The sequence below is a fragment of the Microcebus murinus genome, chromosome 10 (assembly GCF_040939455.1).
Source record: "Microcebus murinus isolate Inina chromosome 10, M.murinus_Inina_mat1.0, whole genome shotgun sequence".
NCBI classification, from domain to species: domain Eukaryota; kingdom Metazoa; phylum Chordata; class Mammalia; order Primates; family Cheirogaleidae; genus Microcebus; species Microcebus murinus.
Genome location: NC_134113.1, coordinates 47,812,334 through 47,835,000, shown reverse-complemented (window position 1 = coordinate 47,835,000; position 22,667 = coordinate 47,812,334). Strand labels below are relative to the sequence as shown.

The following is a 22,667-nucleotide window of genomic DNA, read 5'->3' as shown; positions in this document are numbered from 1 at the left end:
TCTGTGCCTTTCCATTTTATGTGAACCACAAGCAGTCACAAAATTAGGACTACTGAGAGAAAGCAAGGATATGTTTTTCCGGTATTCAACTCAGACAGAAGAATACATTTCTTCAATGTTATCTTTAATGTTGATTAAATTTTTAGGAAGTTAATATAATTCTAATTTGTTTCCTAGAATTACTTGGAAGGGAATTTTAGACACAATCTAACTTGCCCTCCATCTTTAATAAATAGAAGTGATTTACCCACATTCACACGGTAATTTAGTGGCAGAACTAAGAGTAGAAACCAGGCCTCCTGACTTTCATTTCAACTGATCTTTCTTTTTACTGTTGCCTTGTTGGCTCTTATACTGTTTTTTAATTAAGTCATTCTCATCTGGGACTGAGGGCTGGGGGTGCAGGGAAGGATGTGCATTGGGGGTGGCAGAATCAAGAAATGGGTTGGGAGATATTGATGGAAGTGTGTGGAGGCAGGAACAAGATTGATAACCTCATGTTTGTTGTAATGTTAACTGAACAAGGGCGGTGAATACAGAACCCTCAGGAAAGCAAGGCTTGAGTGGAAAAATCTTTAGTATCCTTTCAACCTTAGTGTCTACAGCCAATTTAAAAAGAAGAAAGAGCACACCAAACTTTTATCTTAAAGTACTGCCCATTCCTGCGAGGATCACACACCTATTAACATTTCCATAGTACTGCTTTTCACCTGGCTCTGCTGTCTTTATTGTATTTCTACTGTCCACATTTGTAAACTGCCTTTTCTTTGAATGACTGAAAATAGCTTTTCAAAAGAAAGTGTTAACAACATTCGTTTGGTATTAGCTCTGTGAATTCTGCAAAGCAAAGAGTCGAAAAGAACAGGGCACCTCTTTGTGTTGTGGCCATCTTCATGATAGCATTTCTTGGTTACATTCACCATCATGCTTTTGAGCTGGCCGTGTTTTCAGTAAAGGAAATCAGCTGAAGAGATACTAGCTACTGTTTGCGTTGCTGTTTCACAGTAAAAAAAAAAAATCATTTTGAAAAGGTAGATATTCACTTGAGAAAGGCAAAATACCTTTTACCTAAATGTAAGGGCAGATGGACACAAACTACTGCTACTCTGGGTGGCAGAGAGAGCACTGTGGAGGAATAAAAGCAAAATCTGAACATTCACAAAATGATCCACAGGAGCACCTTTAAGGCAATTTAGTAAAGTAGGATTGGAATAGGTAACAAATACCAACTTTCAGTGGCAAGCTATGGTGCTAAGGGTTATCATTACTTTGTCTAGTGGGAACCAATGTCATTGGCAGCCAACATTTTGGAATACTGGAAGTCCTGTTAAATATTTGGAGTTGAGGCACTGCTTACTCCTTGAGAGGTAGGGTAGGTGGGTAAGGACGAAGGGACAAAGAAGGCAAAATTAAGAGTTACAGGGCTACAGTTTAAGAAAAATGCAGGATGGGGTGTATTTAGGTTTGTTAGGGCTGAAAGACCGTTCCAAAGAGCACAGAGTGTTGTAGAGAGGGTAGATTTACTGTTAACTTCAGCTAAAAGTTAATGAAAGAAAATTATCTGAGGCATGTTAACAAAAACTATATTTTGAACTTGAATGGAGATGTTAATCTAAATTTAGCAGATAATATTCCATTGATCATGCTTCACGTTGGACCCATGCACTATGGAAATTATTTGCAAAACATAGTACAAACCCACTGTTTTCTTCATAGGTGGGTCAGGTTAATTGTAAATGTTACACAGGAACTGCAAAGATTTTACATTGTACATATTACATAGATTAAATCCGTGTTCCAGAAGGTGGACCAAAGGAAGGTATCTTTTCTTCTTATTATATTTTTATGCTCAATGCTTAGATATTGGTTGAGAATATGACCAAATAATAAATGAAATTTCTTTCATGCCTTACTATAATATCCCCAAAGTATGATATTTTCTTCTTAACTATGATGGCCAGTGAGAAACTTGATCTCCAAGATTAATTATTAAAAAATGCTTGGTGTTCCTCATCTCCTGATTAGTACCACAGTGTGTAATTATATAAAATTTCCTTACAAATATATAGTGATTAACTGTAGGTGACAGGCTGTTCCTGAATTCATGTACAATTTCTTATTTGGTAGATTCTACATTTTGCCACTGTCCATAACTCTAAAGTTTCTAAAAAACTCATTTGATGGCACAAAGTCTAGATTTTTCCTTTGTTTTTAGAGCTGGCACTCTTAGTAATTTTTTAATGCCAGTCTATTATGATATATGAAATGTACTGCATCTTTACTGTACTGGCAATAAGGTTCTAATAACATGCATTAAAACCAATTAGTAGACCTGAATATCTCCTGATCTGATGAATGAGAAAAGGAGAGTCTACATTTATCTATTTCAGATATTATACATTGAGCTCCAGACTGGGAGACGCCCATGTCTATGTTGACACAACAGAAATTTGTCAATCCTCCTCAGAACTTCACTTTAGTAGAAAAGCACTCAGGAACTTTTCCAGCATGTGTTATTAAGGAAACATAAAAGGAAGATTAACAAAGAAGAAGGAGATAGGACATAAATAAACCTGTTGACAAGATGAATTTTATTTCTCTCAGCTGGCTACTGGAGCAGGAAATATGGGCTTTTCTAATGAGGCACTGGGCTATTATTGCAAGTTTTTTCTAAGCTATTTTATACTGGGGCAAGGAGGCTTTTCCTGTGGTCATCACAACAGGAAGAAGTACAAGACTTTTAAAGCTGCCAAGATCCTATAAATGTGATAATAATCTTCCCAAATCATTTTTTTTCTTGTTCTTTTTCTTGTTTGGTAAAGCAGCACTTTAATATAATTAAATGTGTTCAGATATTTCTGAGCAAACCAAGGAAATTAAACTCTTAAATAGATTTATTATAAAATATAAGAGAAGATCATCATTGTTAATGTGAATATTTGGTGTTTTATACACATTTTTACCTTTGTCAAGCAGCAAGATATGCATTTGAAGTGTGTACACTCTCATGAGGAAGAAAGTCATTTTGAGGAGATATGTGCATTATGAAATATTGGAGGAGCTCCCACAAAAGGTATATACATTACTTAGTGGCATAATTTCATGTGCATATATTTTCTAAGTTTGATCATAAGGACTTCCTTGTACCCATAGAAATAATAATTAACAGTGGACTGTCATGTTGAACACTGTCACTATATTATCATCTATTTCAGAAAATGCAGAAAAAGTGATTGTATAGACTTTTGTGAGCTGATAAATTTTCATAAGAATGCATACTGTCATATATACATATTAATTTTTTATTGTAGATGGTATAATTTTTCCAGTGATTGGTGCATAGTTATATGATTGTATGTTCGTATAACCATGATGACAATCTGTGTCATTTTAAAGGAATTTGAACAGTATTTTATGATATTTGTATAAACAAATAAATCATCAGGTTAATTTAAATTTTTTACTTATTTAACATATTTAGTCATTAAAATTTTATGGTTATTTGCCCAACTGTTCTATAAATTGCTTTTTCCTTGGGCATGTCAAGAGTAGGTATGTTTCTATATTTGTTGTTAATGAGGTTAATCTGATCATTTTGGCCATATGAAAATTAATTTCAGTCACTGTATCATCTATATCTATTCTGAAGTCAGTTTGGAAGCTACACATAAATATATGGATCATCAAAATTAACCTGAAGTATATCACCATCTGTTCACTACTACATAATTTATAATAGCAAAGTATCATAAATGTCCTCAATGTCCACAATATGAGAATTCTTAAATAAATAAGGAAATAACTAAACAATGAATACTGTGACTTTGAAGAACTTTTATAAATAGGGAAATGATCAGAAATTTATATAACACATAATCTCATTTTAATAAAACCTTAGATTCAAAGAAATATTCCTAGAAGAAAATTTAAGAGTAGTTAGCTCTAGTTGCTATTATTATGAAGATGATTACTTTCTTTTTAATATATATTTGTATTTGCAAAAATTTTTGGTGTGAACATGTAGTTACTTAAGTTTAGAAAAATAAGTATTTTAAAATATAAATATTAACCATTAAAAAATAAATACTGAAGGCTATGCATACCAGGGAAGACTGCATATCTCTATTCTTTTACTTCTACCCAACTATCTTGTTTGCTGGAGAACAGTAATTAAAAGGCAAGAAAAAAATTTAATTTGACTGATTCAGTGGAGTAGAACCAAACACAAATACCAAAGTACTACTATGTGCAGGTAAGAAGCTCAAATAGCATTATAGGCATGTCTCTTCTAACCTATGAGATATAGAGAAAACTATTTAATAGTATTAATAGAATAGAGTCTTTGGAAAATCTAAGGTTGAGATTTTGAGGGTTTACCTAATCAGGGAAAAAGTGTAGGCAACAAATGATCAATTTGTGGGAGTTTCCAATTTAAAAATGTTGCATAGTTTTTTTAAAAAGTTTATTTTATTTTCATGTAAAGTAGATGCACACTCTAAACCCTAGTTGTTTTTATGCCCAAAGTGCAGCCAAGCTTTTTAGCTACAGAGTTCAGTGCCTGAAGTTCTTTACGCTGATACCAGAGCCAAATATACACATGAACAGGTTGGACTTAGTGACTCTTCACAAATCTGAATTTCTTCCCAAGCTGGTTGATGACCTTACCATTCTGCCAATCCTGCAGGTTTAGGTTTTCAGGGTTATGTTTTTCTTCCAACTTTGGTCTCTTACAGATAATTGGTCATTGTCTACAAAGTGACTCTCTTTCCCCCATTTCTTTCTACTCTTTCTGTTGTTGCTCTGTTGCTCGAATTCAGGATAACATTATTTCTTCTCTTAACTATTCTATCCCCTGGAATTCATTTGGTTCATTACCTCTTGATTAATCTCCTTAATGTAAGTCCTTAAATATATCATTCCATGCTGCAAAGCACTAAATTGTTCCTACTGATTACTGAAGTAAGTCCAAACTTCTCAGATTGAAACTCCAGGCCCTCTGTAATCTAATTCCAAACAACATTCACCCCCTCCCTCCATATATCCTACTATTCCATTCAAGGATCTGATGACCTGGACTAGCTGGAGTAGGAAGCATTTCCCAAATCTGCCTTACTCTCTTCCTCTTCACAAAACATGTATGCAACACTTCATTTACTATCCAATTAAAATTCTACCTATGATTTGAGATCTAACAAATTATGAAGTTTCAAAGGGCAGAGGAAACGTATGCAACTTCGTCTCTCAGTGTTGTGGACTATAGGACCTTACAAATAGTGTGTTCTCAGCGCTCATTTGCTGCATAAATGGATACATTTCAAACCACAAGTTTGCCACAGTCTTTATCAGCCAGAAGTGCTCTTCAACCCTCTGAGGTCTCTGCATCTCTATCTCAGCATATATCACACTTGAGCTTCCACTGCTTCTATGGAAAGCAGGGACAAGACCAGCGTAAGGGCCTATAATGTTTTCAGGCCAGCTTTCAGTCGCATCTAGACATGTCTAGAAGACTGCTATAAATGGCTTTCGAGGACTGATTTGTAAGAGGGCTTAAGAGTCCTCCTGCCAAAAACAATAATGACACGAAGGAAACAAAGATTCACGGAATATAACTCAAAAAAGAAAATAGGACTTTTATATATGCCAGTACATAGTGCTTGGTACTCCAAAGAACATTCCTGCTGAAAACAACTAATAATGCTGATAAACTTGTTTCTTTAAAATATATATCACTAAGATGACAAAATATAAAATATCAGTAAATACTCAGAGGACAAAACTGAGTGAGAGAAGGTGAGAATTTGAAGAAGGAGAATAATCAGGAAGGAGGAAGTTGTTTCTTGTTAACTTTTTAATAGACATTATTTTTAGAGAAGTTTTAGGTTTATAGAAAAATTGAGCAGAAAGTACAGAGATTTTTCCATGAATTTCTTCCTCCAGCATGTATAGTCTCCCCCATTATCAACATCAATGATCAGAGTAGTGTATTTGATACAATTGGTGAACCTACATTAACATACCATTATCACCCAAAGCCCACATTTTACATTAGGGTTCACATTTGGTGTTGTGCATTATGTGAATTTGGACAAATGTATAACAACGTGAATCTACCATTATAGTATCACACACAAGAGACTCACTGCCCCAAAATTCCTCCATGCTCTGCTTATTCATCCCTCCCTCTCCCCTCACCCCTGAAAATCATTGATCTTTCTATTGCCCATAGTTTTGCCTTTTCATATAGTTGGGATCATATAGTATGTAGCCTTTTCAGATTATATTCTTACACTTAGTAATATGCATTTATGTTTGCTCCATGTCTTTTCATTGGTTGATAGCTCGGTCCTTTTAGCACTGAATAATACCCTATTGTCTGGATGCCATAGGTTATTTATCCATTTACCTACTGAAGGACATCTTGGTTTCTTCCACATTTTGTCAATTAAGAAAGAAGATTTTAATCTTTCATGTTTACTTATTTAATTGAAGCTAAGCCTCAATGCTGATGGTTTCAGAGGTCATGAAGGATGGGAGACATGCCCAGGCTCTACTCAAGATGAAGAGTCTAATGGGAGACCACGAGAATGAAGCTGGGAACCCCAGGAGCTATACTGGTAGTGCAATGGTGAACAAGAAATGCACCATCCCCCTCCCAGGGAATTACAAAGAAAATTGCTGCCATAGTCTGTTTGTGCTGCTATAACACAATACTATAAACTGGATAATCTATGGTAAATGGAGATTTATTTGGCTTATAGTTACAGAGGCTGAGAAATCCAAGATCAAGGTGCCAGCCTCTTGTAAGGGACACCATCCCATGGTGGAAAAGCAAAGAGGGCAAAAGAGAGACAGAAAGAAAAGGGGACTAAATGTGTCCTTTTATAGTAAACCTATTCCTGCAAAAAAACCCCCTTAATGCTGTTGACAGCATTAATCTGTTCCTGAGGACAGAGCCCTGATAGCCTAATCACCTCTCCTTAGGCCCCACCTCTTAAGATTGTTGCATTGGGGATTAAGTTTCCAACACATCTTTTTTGGTGGACACATGCAAACTGCAGTGGTTGCCTATCAAAAATTTTGATCTTGAGTGAAAGAGAAAAAAAGTCTCACTTGAGAATTTGCAGTAGTAAGCTAACCCTCATGCAAACAGTTCTAATTCACACTACCTGTGAACTGAATCTAAAACAGTTCAAGCTGATAATTAAGATTCAAATAGTCCTAGGAGGGTGATACCCTAAGTAGTCTGGTAGAACAAACTCATACTTCTGGTTGGAGAAACTCACGTCTCAAAGGGTCCCAGAGATAAAGTTAGAATGAGCTTATAGCCAAAATTCACAAAACAACAAAGAAAACAATGCACCATGAGAGAGATTCAGCAGGAGAAACATATTAATGAAATAGGAAGCATAAGTATAAAGCCAAACACATAAATGAAGCTTTACTATAATAAAAGAAATATGAGAAAGGATTGCAAATATGAGTAAAGAGTTAGTATAAAAATAACCAATATGAGAAAATAAGAACTTCTAGAAATTAAAATTATAATAATTGAAATTAAAATTTAATGCATGTGCATGAGAGCATATTATAAATATCTGAGGGGAGAAAGTACTCAACTAAAATTTAGTGAACTACAAGACAGATTTGACGAAATTATCTAGAATGCACACAAAGAGACAAAGACATGAAAACCATTAATAGGTAATAGAAGTTAAGAAATATAAAGCTAAAGATTGAGACTATTCCAGAACTAATGAAAGGTACTAATCCACAGACTCGGGAATGAGTGTCTTCATTGTGCATTGCATTTGCATTTTGTATTGGTAAAGATACAGTGGAACAATATCTTTACTATGCTGAGACAAAACATCTGCTGACCTAGAGTTCCACACGTAGAGGAAGTATCTTTTGGGTAAGTGGATAAAACAAAGATATTTTCAGACAAGCAAACCAAAACAACAACAACAACAACAAAAACCAAGTATTTTGCCAATAGCAAACTGTTACTGAAGGAAACTCCAAAACTGCAGTCCCTAACCCCTGGCCTGCAGACTGTCCTTGGCCTATTAGGAACTTGGTCACACAGCAGGAGGTGAGCGGCTGGTTAGCAAGGAAAGGTTCATTTGTATTTATAGCTGCTCCTTATCACTCCTCCTGTCAGATCAGCAGTAACATTAGATTCTCATAACAGCATAAGTGTAAAGTGAAATAGGCAGCATTTTAGATAATTATAATTGTAAAATTTGTAGATAATTATAAGTGTAAATGGACTGAAGAATGCAATCAAAAGAAAATAACAAAATAGATATGCAAACAAACCACCACCACCACTAGCGAAACAGCAATCCAGCTATATAGAAAGTATAGAAGAAACATCTACAATGAGAAGTTTCAAGAAGTTGTGAGAAACATTTTGAAAACGTAACAATTCAGAAAATTTGAAAGTAAAAGTTTGGCAAAAGATATACCACAAAATACTAAGAGAAAGCTGGTATAGCTATATTATCAAACAAGATATATTTTTGTACAGAGAGCATCACAAGGAATGATAGAGGTTACTATATATATTTTTTAAAGTTAAATTGACCAGGAAGAAATAAACATCCTAAACTTGGATGCACATTGACTTATAATCTCAAATTGTAGAAAACAAAAATGGCAGAATTAGAGGTACAATTTGACAAATCTATTGCCATCATGATAGTTGAAAGATAAATTAGATAATATATCTTTAAAAATTTAAGGTTGAAAAATATGATTAATAAGCTGATCTAATGTGTAGCTATAGACTATTATCCCCAATAAATGCAGAAAAATATATATTATTAAAATGTTCTCCTCAACATAACGAACACATGACATTTAATTTGTGCTAGGCAGTGTCACAAGCACTTTAGAGCACATTTAATCCTCACAACAATTCTAAGGGCTTGGTATATAAATATTTCCATTTCACATGACAAAACTGAGGCCCAAAAAGTTCAAGTGATTTTCTCACGGTAACACAACTAGAAAATGGAAGAGTTGGAATTTAAGAGTGTGTGCTCTGAACTACTATGCAATACTGCAGAAAAATATGCAGCAGTTAGGAATTAAGCTAATAAAAAGACGTGTAAAGCACCTAATGGAGAAAATGTTGAGAAAAGGAGAGCTCATGTTCATGAATTATAATAATCAATGACATAAAGAGTTAATTCTTCCCAAATGGATGTAGAGGTTCAAAATCCCCATAACATTGTCGTTGACTTGCAAAGTTAATTCAAAAATTTATATGAACTAGCAAAGGAAAAAGAATAGTGAAGATACTTGTAAAGAAGAATAAGGTAAGAGGATTAGTCAGCCAGCTACAAGACAGCTTAAAAAGTTATAAAATAACTTAAGACCATGTAGGATGGCACAGAATTTGAGAAAATGACCAATGACCAGATTAGAGAGACCAGAAACAGACTCACAAACATTCAGAAACTTGATTTATGATGAACTTGTAACTACATATCAGGCAAAAAATGGACTTCCCATTAGTAGTACTGAGAGACTATGTTATACATATTAGAAAAAACAAATTTGAGCCCCAAACTCTAACTACAATAAAAAATAAACTCTGTGTGGATTAAAAATTAAAGTAAAAGGCAAAATTATTTTTAAAGATTTAGAATACAAATAGGAACTACTTTTCATTTGGGCAGGAAAGATTTATTATAATCGATACAGGAATCATAGACCATAAGGAAACATATTAATATATTTTACTGCATTAAAGTTAGGAACTTTTAAAAATCAGAGATATAAAAAAGAAAAAAGACAAGTTACAAACTGGGAAATGGTATTTGCAATACCAATAAAGGATTGATTTCAAAATATATAAAGAACTTAAAAAATCATTAAACAAAAACACAATTGATACAAAAATAAGCAAAAGACTTAAAATGGTATTATAAGGAAGAAGAAAAGAAAACTGAATAGGACAGAAACATAGGAGAAGACATTTAACTTCATTAGTTATCAGGGGAATGGAGATTTTAAACTATAATATGACACCATTTCAAACCAACTGGGGAAAATTAAAAGTCTGAAGAAAATCATAAGTTTGATGATGTCAAGTGTTTTTAGGGCTATGGCGCACCAGCAGCACCTCCACGCAGTTGGAGGGGATCAGAATGGGCCCAAGCACTCCAGTCTTAGCAAATAGAAAGATATGCGTATTCTGTGCCCAGGAATTTCCCCAGAGAACTCTCCTAGTATGCGCCAGTCTGCAGATGAAAATGTTCACAGCAGCATCACAATATTACAAAACTACAACACCCCAAATGCCCATCAAGTGAAACTGTGCAATTTTCATAAATGCGAATCCTATACAGCAGTAAATATGAGTGACTTACAGCTACATATTACAACTTGGATGAACTAGGAACTAGGTTCATAATTTTGAGAAAAAATAATACACGTTTCAGAAGAATACACTCAGTATGGTTGCATGCATATAAACATGCAAAGTTAAAGAACATAACTTTTTAAAGCTACAAACTTATGCAGCACAGTTCTAAAGATAAGCAAGATAATGATACACATAAAATTCAGGATAGTGGTTCCTTTGGTGGGGGAAGGTAAAGAGATTGAGTGAGGGAGAGACATGCACAGAGCTGCAACGTCACGGTAATGTTCTTTTTCTAGAACTGAGTGTTAAGTAGACAGGCATTCACTTCATCTCTGAAGGAAAGTTGACATTGTAGCATAGTATTTCTCACTCAGGCTATTTTAGACCCGCCATCACAGGCTTATGACATTGTATTAAGAGCATAATAGAGAGTGAGTGAAAATAAAAGACCCATTTCAGCTCTTGATGACAGTAAAAGCATAAAGACAGGCAAAGGTCACTCCTTCTCCTTGAGAGAACTGCTGGAACATGGCAGGGCATGCACCCAGGGATCCGAGCAATCTGTCTGAGCCCGTCAGTGATGGAGAGAGGGAAAGAGAGTGGGAATCAGAATAGTAGATCCAGAAGACGATATGATCAGCATGGTTGCAGCCAGAAGGAAAGAAAATGACAGATTTCATGGGTCCCAACAAGGATTTTGAAGAGCAATTCCCTTTCCTCCCCCCCACAATTGGAGGAGAGGGTAGAGTCAGACATACTGCTTTCTAATTGTCTGTTTTTTATCTAAAGATAGGCATTTTCTAAAAGAACTTGTGCACGTGTTATTTGTGCACTTATAGTGAATAATAGATGTTAATTTACAGAGGGCAGAGATTGTATATTCCTTTTATCCTAATAGTACCTTACACAATGTAAAAGAATAAACACTTTTTGCATGAATGCATAAATCCAACAGGATTCCTATAAAACAACTTTTAAGAGTGTATGATGCTAGATATTAGGGATACCATTTTTTTTCCTTTTCTTTTTTTAAAGTTATCACAATGGTGGTATATTCATTATAAAAATAATCAAGCAAATATACTTTCTATAACAAATATTGTGTGTACATAACCCTTAAGATTAAGGATACATAATATCTTCAAATAACAATATTTCAAGGGATCTTCTTGTAACCAAAATTTGTCAAAACACATTTCTGTCATAACAAAATACTACTAAGTAAGCATAAATGTGACAAGAAAGGACTTTAATCCTCATTTGCTTAATGTTTACATTCTTTTTTGTTGTTGTTGTTATATTTTGTATCTTTGCCTCTCCCTAGCAAGGGTTAGAGCTATGCCCTTCCCCTCTACATTGCTCACTGCATCCCTCAGTTGTGAGTCTACCTCTCAGCCCCCTAATCCCTGGAGAACACTACCACCATGTGAGCACCATATTATCATTTTTAAAAACAAAAGGCGCATGCCTTAGAGTCGCACTAAAGTGCTCTTGTATTCATCTCCTAGTACCATTAGGCGTAACCAAATTTAACTATCTAATCTAGGACAAGTGTGTGTGGGGAAAGACCCGTGCAAGCATATGTGTTCTTGAGTTTATAAAGGGAACAAGAAACGTGCAATGTACAGAGATAGTAATGTAGGTACATTTGGAAATCCAGAAACAAACACACACACACCCACATACATGCACGTGTGTGCATGCACGCCCCTTTTAGGGCGAGTATATATATATATATATATATATATACTCGCCCTAAAAGGCTCAGTCCTTTCCAGCTTGGCAATGCCACTGGTACCTAGCACCCCAGGAAGTTGCTTCCTCTGAATGCCCCCGGCTAAAATGCAGAGATTCTGCAAATTACTTCTGTAATGGGCAATGGAGAGGAAAAACTGGATGAAATTCAACATAGGAAAAGCCAATTTGAGTACCATAAAATGTTTTCTAATGATGGAGTCTATTAGGTCTTAAAATAATCTCAGCGGGAGGATGCAAAGACTGTATCAAAAGAAGAACTTAAGAAACCTCAATAAAAATAATTTGATTTAAACTGTCAATAGGGCAAATGTCTGCGGCAGACAAAAGGCAGGACCCCCAGGATATTACTAGGGTTACAGCCATTGTTGAAAACTTACTTGATAAAGGAAAAAACTTGCAATTCACTGCTGTGTGCTGGAAAGTAACAGAAATTGTAGTTTCGAAGAACCATTATTTGCTTTCTAGAAAAAGAAATCAGTTAAATCTTCAAAAATATGGTTTCCTAGAGCAAACAACGTGAGGCAGAATGGTCTGGCAATAAGAAAAAGTGGATGCAAGCCTCCCGTAATTAGAGTTGGTCTAAGTGTTCCAAGCATCTCATTTTTTTAAAAAAAATGTTCACTATAAGATTTTTGAGCTTCCACTGTGAATGGAAGTTTTGCTAATGACCACACAGTGGGTAGACCTATGTCCTGCTGTTGCTCTATTTAGACTTCAGCTCTTTCCTTCCTAGGTTTTGCAAGCAATGTGTTCATGTACACAGATAACCACAATCCCATTTGTAAAGAGAAAAAGAAGGAAAAAGTTCATTGTACTGAGTGCACAGTGGACTTCTCATCAGCACTGGGTGGTCCTCTGAGACTTTCATTTCTTTCCTTCACAAAAGCAGAAGATGAAGTTTAAGTGCCTTCCTGTGTATTTAATTTAAAAATACCAGCCACTCTATTGTTCAGAACTAAGTCCTTTTAATCAAAAAACAGCTCCTTATTTCTCAGACACCTTCCATGCATGAGGTAATAAACATTTTAGGATTTTAGGCTCTACAGTAATCCCTTGGGCTTTTCTATTTCACAGAATTTACTACCTATTTTGCTAACTGCCTACAGTGAATTGGTCAAGTTCATGCTTTCCCTTTTAAAGCTATTGAAATTCTTCAATTGTGAAAACAGCCTAATGAAAATAGCCTCTTTTTCCTCCTCCCGCACTTGCAGACTAGTCTGGAATGAATCTCTCACATAGGTAGGCATGGCCTCAATGTGTTTGGAGGTTATTTGGATGGAAATAGAAAAGTCTCGAGGCGAGACAGAAGCAGTCCAGGGGTAAACAGGCTGCAAATGCTGGCAGCTCTGTTACAAATAAGACTGCATTCTCCACTATCCTCTCACTTATCAATTTTGACAGGTGAGTGTCTTGACTCCCTGGAACATTTATGAAAGAGGAAAAAGAGGCCTGCCAGAATGACTTTGGTCAGTGTTGGCTATTAAGCAAATGTGGCTCATAACCACTTGTCATGTGGGGCAAAGATAATCTACCTAAATAATTTTCGCTTATTTTTAAAATCCCCCTATTTACTTATTTGACCCTATCCTCTTCAATTCCCAACATCTTAGCTCCAGTCCTTTTCACATCACACCTGAACTATATAAATCAGCCCCTCATTTATCTCTCTTCTTTGGGTTTTGCTTCTGCAACTTTGTCCTCCACGCTCCTACAAAAATGGGTCTATCTGGAATACCAATCTGACCTCCATCACACCTCTTCTAACATGGAATCATCATCCCATTACCTGTAGTATAACGTGCAAGTTTCTCATTATGAAATGAAAGGCCTTTCCTTATCTGTCCCCTGCACACATGTCCAGCCTAGTCCCACATCTTCCTTCATTTTTCATAAAGTAACTTTCCAGTTTGACCAAACTATCTGCAGTTCCTTGAACCTCCTGTGCTTGTTGGTACCTTCATGCCTTTGCCCTTGCCCTTTCCTTTAAGGTCTGCTTGTTCAAAATCCTGCTCAGGTATCATTTTCTCTCTGACCATTTCCCAAAAAGTCAGTCACTGGCTTCTTTGTACCAGTTTTGTATTTTATTACCATGAATGTCACACACTAGTATAATTGCATATGTGTATGTGTTCCTGTCTCCACATTTACACTATGAACTCCTCAATAGAAGACAGTACCTTATTTATTTTTTGCTTATCAATGTTCAGCATACAATCTGAAATACTTTATGGCTTCAGAATATTTTTTTATGAACTTAACAGGTCACTATGGCTTTCAGATAGCTGAAAGGAAAGCATAATTTTATCACAGTAGAAGTGAAAGTCATTCCCAAATCTTTGGGTCGAAAAGTAAAATTTAGCAGAATATGAAAAATGAAATTTTTAAAAACTGTATATTTAATTACACATTATGGGAATACTGTGATCTGTGTTTGCATGCATAGGAATTGAGACTATGAGGTACAATTTTATATCTTTGACTATTATGTGCATGAACTTGTAAAACTAACGACTAAGACAAATGTCAGATGGTAGGGTATGCATAAAACTTAAAAAACAATGAAACACTTAAGTATTTTAATAAATATTAGCAAAATTTTCTTTAATTTACAGTAATTTATTATGTTTAATGAGGACATTCAATATTCTGCCAGGATTTTTCTTATCCTCCACATTCCGATAATTACCAAATCTTCTCAACTTTACCTCATAAATAAATGCTTCAAATCCACCCCGTCCTTCATTTCCCATTGCTGCTGCTACTACTTCGAGTGCTGCCCCTACTGTAGTCTAAAAAGAAAACTAATACTTTATTCGTTTTATTTGTAAAACCAAAAAATCATTCTACAGACACATATGAAACATACAACTGATATGAGAGACGTGCAAAGATGGAAAAAAGGAACCAAAAGTTGCATGACAGAAGCTAACACACGCTGATATCAGCATAGACGATTATCTCCTCTCCTCCAAAACCTCACAAGGTATAAGAAAAGTATATAATTTTTAAAAGTCACATCATGCTTTAAAATAAGAAAGGCAGCTCTTTGTGGATTGGAAACTATGAGAAATCTCCAGAAGATGGAAAGCAGAAGGGATTACGTTAAACCTGAAGCTCAAACAAGAGAGCACGAGAACCGAGAGGTTGATTCCTCAGTAACCCTGAACCAGAAAGTCTCTGAGCTTGGAGCCTCCAGACACATGGGGTGGGGTGGGGGTGATGCACACTGAGATTCCCTCAGCCCCGTCTCCTTGACCAGCTCAGAACACCAAGAGCCACAGGTCAGCCCCCAACCCTACTAAATCCCCGAGTTTTTAGTAGCCCCAAATGTAGAGGTAGGAAATGGAGCTTAAGTCCGGGTAGAGCTGTCCTAGAACCAGAAAGAAGGGCAGCGCCATATCGCGGAGGCAAAGGAGGAAGAGCATTTCAAGAGAATGCAGATGGTCACGGCACCAAGTGTCACTGAGAGGATGAGAAGGCAGAAGGCATAACTGGATTTGGTCATTCAGCTGTTGTTGGTCATCCTCAAATCAGATTTTAATGTGTTGAGAAGTGAATAGTTTTAAAAAGTGGTAGAGAATCAAACTATTAAGATTTTGGGGAAAAGGAAGAATAAAGAAGATAGAAGTCAGAAATCCAAATGGGCTTAATTCAAGGTCTGTTTTTGAAAAGGAAACAAAGGGCACTTGAATGTATGTGGGCTTACTGTGCCTCTAAGAGCATTCTTCCTCGATACAGCTCACAGTCACGTCCTAGTGCTTGTAGTCAGACCCTATCGTCGCAAGACATGGAGTTTCTTTTCTGAAGGTTTATTTTTTTCCTTTCTCCATAAATATTCTTCACTGTGGGTAACAAAATTGAGACTTAAAATGGGTAAATGATGGAATACAGATATATAGCTATATCTCTACATATCTATATATTTGTATTCCACCATTTACATGGTGTATATATATAGCAAGTGTTTATATATATATATTATATGTCATATGTGTCAGCCTTTATACTACATGTTTGCATATATTATCTTATTTATTCCTGTGAAATATGTGTTATTAATATTATTTTTGCACAGGTAAGGAACCTGAGCCTCAGAGATGTTCCACAAAAATGCTAAGCAGTGGAGTTTGACTTGAGTTCGCTTTATGCTGATTCTAAAAATAGCTAAATATAATTTCTCTTCAAATCAGTGATACTATTAGACCTGAAGTTTGTTGGAAATAAAATTTCGAAAGGTTGTCTTTGGCCTTTCTCTCTCACTGTCTCTTTTTAGGGACAGGGTCTCCCTCTGTCACCCAGGCTGGAGTGCAGTGGCATGATCATAGATCACTGCAACCTCGAACTCCTGGGCTCAAGCAATCCTCCTGCCTCCGCCTTCTGAGTAGCTGGGACTGCAGGCACCGTGCACCACCATGCCCAGCAGCCATTTTTTCTTTTTATGTCATCCTCTCCCCCAGGGCTCTTTCATCCAGGCCTGATTTCCCTGAGTGGTGTACTCAGATACCTCCCTGCTGAGCATCTGCACATGTATGTCTATGAGGCATGTCAAATTTAATGTGCCCTAAAGCTTAACTATGAGATTTTGCCCCCTCATCCCCAACACCACTCTTTCCTTCCCTCAGTTTTCCTCATCTTAGGAAAAGATACATTCCCCATCTAATAGCTTAACTTTAAAAATGAAGGAGCTACTTTCAATTCCTTTGTTTTCTTTACTCCTATAACTGGTCTATCAGCAATTATGTCTGCCATGTCTCAAAAATATGTCCTGAATCCACTGGCTTCTCTCTCCTTCTACTAATTGATTAAATAACCATCAGTTTTCACTTGCATTAGCACAATCACTTCCTACTACCTTTCTCTATGTCCTTATCAAACTTGACAGTCTATTCTGCAAACGGCAGCCAAAGTTATATTTTAAAAATAAGAAATTGGACCATGCCATTCCTTTCTTAATCCCTCTTACATCTTTCTACTACACTTAGAATAAAATCCATAAGCCTTATGATTTGCAAGGCCCTGAATTACCTGGCTTATAATTCTACTCTGTCTTCTATAAACTATATTTAACAATCCTGGCCTTTTTGTTTGCATAGTGCACCAAGCTCTTTCTTTTCTAAGGGACTTTGAACTATACATAATCTATACATATACATTCTCTTTGTGTAGATGAGCAAGTGCTCTGGAGGCAGGCTGCCTTAATGTGAACACCAGCTCCTCCATTAAGCAGCTATGACACAGTTCCTGACCTTTTGCTGCCTCAGTTCCCTCACATGCAAAGTGGGAATAGTTATACCTACCTCCTATTGTTGTGGTAGAGTTTTAAGTGAGTCAATACAAAAAATGCCATTGGAATTTTGATAGGAATTGCATTGAATCTATATGATCACTTTGGGTAATATAAACATTCTAATAGTATTAATTCTTCCAATCCATGAACATGGGATATCTTTCCATTTATCTGTGTCTGCTTAAATTTCTTTCATCACTATTTAATAGTTTTCTGTGTGTAAGTCTTTCATCTATTTGGTTAAGTGTATTCCTAAGTATTTTACTCTTTTTGATGCTATTGCAAAGGAGATTGTTTTTTAAATTTCCTTTTTAGAAAGTTCATTATTAGTGTATACAAATGCAACTGATTTTTGTATGTTGACTTTGTATTCTGTAACTCTATTGAATATGTTTATGGCATAGACTGTGGTAACAGTTTCACGGGAGTATACTTATTTCCAAATCCATCAAGTAGCATACATTAAATATGCACAGATTTTTTTTTTTTTGGTCAATCTTACCTCTATAAAGTGGATTAAAAATGAAATGAATAAATGAGTCAATATACACCACTACTTTAGAGCAAGGGATAGTTGCTGTTTATTATTATTATTCACTCAGATCTTTTCCTGGGTAACTCTTCCTTTTCTTTTAATCTTTAACTTTCAGAGAGGCCTTCTTTGGCCACTCTGTCAGCACTTGCATTATGCTGGCATTTCACACTATTTTCTTCCTAACACCTAATACCTTCATCTGAGAATGTCTTACTTTTTAAAAAAACTTTTTATTGTCTTCTTCCCCATTTTAATATAAACTCCAGGAGTGCAGTGGCATTGTATCGTTGGTCCCTGCATTCCTCATGCCTGAGACAGTCTCTAATGTGACCTAGGTGCTTAATAAATGTTTGATGAGCAATGTGTGAAGTCACAGGCTCCAACTGTTATAACACCTACATGCTAATGTTCTTAGCTCTCCAACTCCAGTGAGCTCCACTATCCTCAACTCTCCCTCCATGTAGCCAAATGCTTTCTAGAAATTTCTACCTGGATGTTTCCATGTCTCAGATTGTCCACAAGTAAACCCATAGCTATGCATCTTCTCCAGCATTTTTCATCTCAGTCAACAACATACACATTGAGAGGAACATTTCACCTAAGTGGGAAAACTGGAAGCTGTTCTTTACTCAGTGCCATGAAATGATGGCATATGCCTAAATATATATGTACCTACCATGTACGTGCCAGCCACTACACTACATGTTCACACATATTATCTCACTGAATATTAAGGCATATATCTTATTAATGTTATCTTTTTTCACAGATGTGCAACCTGAGGCTCAAAGGGATCACATGGTACTAAACAGTGGAGTCTGATTTGAGCCCACTTAGGCTGATTTCAAATATACCTAAATATAATTTCTCCACTAATAAGAATGATACAGTTAGATGTTTATTTTTTTTGGACATAAAAATTTTGAAAAGTTGTCTTCCAAATTAATGAGTAGTTTATTTTTAATGAGGACTTAATAAGAAAAACATATTTCATACAGTTGAAATATGAATAAAATAATTTGGGTGTTAGAAAATCTACAATATATTCCATATGATTGATCTGATATCAGACATTGATCACTTTTAATTATAATTTTATAAAAACCTGCATTTTATTACTATACGTTTATGCTTATGTTCAAGACTATTAAGAGAAGTGACAGGAAATGATCCTAAAAACAGTATCTCCACACCTGGGAGAACATATGGCTTTCTCTGCTTTTGGCAAACATAAAGAATAGAACCTGTCCATAAAATGGCTAGTCTGGTTTTGAAGTGGGGATGACAGTAAAGCATTTCCTCCTGAGAAATAACTCCTGAGAGTTAGACAGTAAAATTAATTGACTATTCACAGCTGTTGCCACCTATATGAATTACTCTAGGTCTGTAAATATGTTTCCCCATCCTATAGTAGGTTCTGCTGCATGAGATTGCATTACTAAAAAACATTTTAAGGTGGACAAATCCCAAAGCACATCATTTGGAAAATTCAGACCTTCAGGTTAACAGAGAACAAAGTAAGTAATGGAAACTCTGCTGGTCATCTGGGTTTAACTAAAGGAGAGGAAGAGAAGTTTGGAATCCCTTTCACTTTCAATTTGGAGGAGGAGATTTTATTCATTTCTGTGTGTATCAGACAGGAAGAGATTAAATCTTTCCTAACTAAAAACACTTAGTGGTATCTTTTGAATTTCCTAACCACACTTCTCACATGTTCTTATAATATATTTACAACTTTTGCTCAAAAGGATTCACAACTGTCTTTATTTGCCAGATAGCCATGTACAAGTCAAAGGAAGGAAAAATTCTTTCAGGATTATGAACTTCCTGGCTGTAAAGAGGCACAACAGCTGTGAGTGGATCCCCTAGTTACTCATAAACATCCCCTTAGAAACACACTATACTTCCAGTGGCAGGAGTTTTAGACCTCTCTTGTAAGATAAATAAATCACAGGTAATCACACTTCATAGGACGTATTAGTTTTAATTTGCTCATAAGAAGAAATATTATATACTCTTGACAATTATACACTCTAGAAAAGAACAGATACTCGATTGCATGTCAAAGGGAAATGTGAATAATGAAATACCAATAATGAGCATCTATTACTTTTAAAATCATAAAAAGTCTTTTCCTAAGAGAAAGACGAAATTCTTTTCCAGCATTTGCCATTAACTAGCTGAGCTTTTGTTTCCTTTGTCAGGTAAATCAAATATGCTTCTATATCCTTCCTATGGTTCATACTCCACCACATCAAAGTTCTCTTTAAATCTCTTCTGTCCAAACACCACTTAATTATTTTTTATCCAAATGTGTTTATCCATGTTTTATTTTAAAATCCTACTCTATTATCTCTTATTATGGCTAGATTACTAATAATCCTTTTATATTTGAAAGGACAGCTCTATTCATCTTATAGCTCTCCTTTTACAAGCATCTCTCTCCCTCTCTCTTTTTCCCCTAACAAGCTTTCTATAGTACATTCCTCCTTGATTAATACTTCCTAGAGAATCCTTCACTTCCTACTGGGAGGACTCTGTGACTTTAAAAATCTCAGGAAAGCAGAAAGAGCAAATGGTTTCAATGTGTTTTACAGAACAAAGAAAAGGGTTCTAGATTTAACTTCTAACATTTTGCTACTGAAAAACAAACAGAAATGAAATATGAAAAGAGAATATACAATGGCAAGAAAAATGGAATGAAATTACAGGCAAAAAAGTATTTTAAAGGTTGTTCAATTTTAACTTGTCTGGTGAATAATTTCTGCTGTAGAACTCCAATTTATTATTAGGTTTGGGTTCCAAAACAGTGGTGTCTATAACAACTTCCATCCCCACAAAATACAAACATATACTACCTTAAATGTCCTGTCCTAAGTAATGAAATCTGGTCATTTAAAACCTGCTGATGTATGGAAGGGCCATATCTCAGTTCAATCCAACAGATTAGTAATATTGTGCTTGCATGTTCACACTCTCCTAATCTGTTTCATTTATGATGACTACAGGTGTAGATTTTCTGTTGTTGTATTTCAAATTATTACTGTCCAGTGATTCACTTGTAAACATCATTATTGCAGTTGACATCTTTCTCTGGGTGTAAAATCAGCCAAAGGATTTATTTGCTCCATCACCACAGTTTAAATACCCCATTAGCAAATAAAGAGGCAGAGTCAGAGGCTTTGTGTGAGCGTGTGTGTGTGTGTGTGTGTGTGTGTGTGTGTGTGTGATTTAGGCATGTTTGCAGGAACAGAAAATCATAATTTCAAATTTAAACTAGAAAAAATATAATCATATTTCCCTTCATATTTAATTTGATAAACAAAACGACTTTCTGAAAAAGTGAGAAGTATATCTAACGAGTTCCAATTGAAACTTTTTTAAAGATTAAAGGAGTTTACTTTAGATTTGCTAGTCTGCAAGTATGTTTAAGATTTAGTCATGGCTTCAATCATTGTACCATGTGCCTAGTACTGGGAAGAGAGGGATGCCTAAGGCAAGGGCCCTCATGCTGAAGGTCAGATGCTTTCCAGGAAGCCCAAAGTAAGCACAAACAATAATCACATAGTACGGCAAATGGAGGAAGGTTCAGAGGTCAGCAACCATGACCCAGTGCTTCTGCAAGTGGATAAGTGTAACAATATCTTATGTTTGTCAAATATTTGACTATTCAAAAACCATTTTTGTCTTTGTGTTCTTATTTCTACATCCATCCCAAAGTCAATGGTATGGGTGGTAGCTCTAAGGACGAGGGATGGCAAAATGCACAGACTGGATTTGCCATTATTTGTCTTTGATTACATTAGATTGAATTACTTAATACATGGTGAATACTGGTAAATTCAACATGTCCCCACAAACCAGAGCTTTACCTATAGCTTACGCCTTTGAGGAGAAGGAGGATTGTCCCAATACTAAACATATTACCTTTAAGTATTCCATTTATTCATTTCAGAGATAATATGATATGGTGGAAAAAATTCAAACTAGGATTATTTTCTGTATTTTTCAAATTAAAAAACCAAATAGGTACTGTATTTAAATAAAATAATTTATTTTCTAATTTGTATAGGCTGTATCCTCCATTTCAAATTGGCAAACGTGAATGAGTTAACATAGTAATTTGCATTTTACCTGAACACTAATGCTAAAGTCAGAGATAATATGGAAAGGTGTGCTACTTGCTACCAATTGGTACAATATGGTACTAAACACAGACTAAAGTGAGGTTATGTGACCGTGTGTGCTCTCTCTATGAAAACCCCAAAATATGACTCAATATATTTGAGATGTTAAAATATTTGTAAAAATTTTTAAGCATTTGACCATGCATTTGTCTCACTTTGCTTATGTGAGCTATATCTGAGAACCAGATGCTGACCAATCTCTCTATAACAAGCACTGGTTGTCCCTATGAAGCTTATATGTTAGGGTGCTGGGATTCAAGAGGTTAAGTGGTCCATTGAAGAGATAAAATTAGAATTGGAACCAGACTCTTTGTCTGGTTTCCTTCCACTAGATTATATTGCCTCTGAAAGGAACACTGGAATCCTCACATGCAATTTGCTTTATATTGGAAAAAGCAGCTCTCATTTTTCTGCCACTATGAAAACATTTCTTTGAAAACAGAATAGAAGTTACCGGGAAAATATGATTTGATATGCAAATATGCACTTTAAACACAACCTTTAACAAACACCTTTAAGTAATGC

General features: G+C 35.6%; 1 protein-coding gene across 2 annotated transcripts in view; it reads right to left on the bottom strand.

Moving 5' to 3' along the window:
* PDZRN4 (PDZ domain containing ring finger 4) overlaps window positions 1-22,667 on the bottom strand; it is a 371,080-nt gene that overhangs the window by 36,073 nt on the left and 312,340 nt on the right. The window lies entirely within an intron of this gene.